This window comes from Poecilia reticulata, linkage group LG19 (assembly GCF_000633615.1).
Source record: "Poecilia reticulata strain Guanapo linkage group LG19, Guppy_female_1.0+MT, whole genome shotgun sequence".
Classification (NCBI taxonomy): domain Eukaryota; kingdom Metazoa; phylum Chordata; class Actinopteri; order Cyprinodontiformes; family Poeciliidae; genus Poecilia; species Poecilia reticulata.
In genome coordinates, this window is record NC_024349.1 from 10,684,562 (window position 1) to 10,685,627 (window position 1,066).

Below are 1,066 nucleotides of genomic sequence, written 5' to 3' on the forward strand. Positions count from 1 at the left end.
AGCATAACCAATTTAATTAATAGCTGAAGTTACTAAATCTACTAAGCAGATGGATGTATCACAGTTGTATACATGAGAAAATCAAACATGTTTTGTTGTTGAAGTCAATATTTTTATGGTTGATGCACATGTATTTCAGTCATTCATTCATTTTGCTCTGTCATCTTCCCCTCACACCAAATAAATCTATGAATATATATCAATTCTCTTTATATACACATGCCTAAATAACTACTGACATTATGATCATCATAATATAGATTTACAAGTACCCATCATGTGATAAGACGGTGCCCTCCAAATGGCGCTCTTGCACCTTAAAGTTTTTWAAATTTTGTCATATTACAACTTAGGAATCTACCAGCTGTGAATGTCTAGAATTTAAATATTTTTTTTTCTAATTGTTCCTTTCAAAATAGATCAGATTCAGTCAGATTGGATTGAGAWCATGTGAACAGAAGTTTTCAGGTCTCACCACAGATTCTCCAATTTAGTTTAGGTTGGTACTYTAACTGGGCCATTTGAAAATATGAACATGTTTTGGTCTAAGTCGTTTCATTGTGGCTCATATAAGGTGGCTATTCCCRGATTCGTCTTTCTACTGACTACCAGCCTCCCTGACCTTCTTGAAAAGCTTGATGCGTTCCTTCACAGTAGTACACTTCATTGTGGTGATATATCACGTGAAATAAAAGTAAAATCCTTTGAAGTTTGCTGTTGTAATGTGACAAAATAAAAATAAAAAAGTCAATGTYACAGCTCTGCTTTAACAGCTTCTAAGAAAAGTACCAGAATCCTCCAATTTCTCCATTATGTCATCAATTCCCTCATGCTTCTTTTTAAATCTGCTGTTTTTCTGAGTTTAAAACTCTGGCTCTGTCCTGCTCTGCTTGTTTACTCTCCATGCTTTGCTTTTTCTTGGCCTTTATCTTCAGTCTGACCTACACCCACAGCATAAAATAAAAACTTGATTTAAAAAAAATAATCCTTTGACATGCTGGAAAATTATGTGTTCTGGTTTTGCTTTCCTGCCAAAAGTTGAACGAGAGGATTGATATACCAGTTT

General features: G+C 34.3%; 1 protein-coding gene across 1 annotated transcript in view; it reads left to right on the plus strand.

Moving 5' to 3' along the window:
• Positions 1-1,066, plus strand: part of LOC103481816 (calcium-activated potassium channel subunit alpha-1) — a 111,982-nt gene that overhangs the window by 64,567 nt on the left and 46,349 nt on the right. The window lies entirely within an intron of this gene.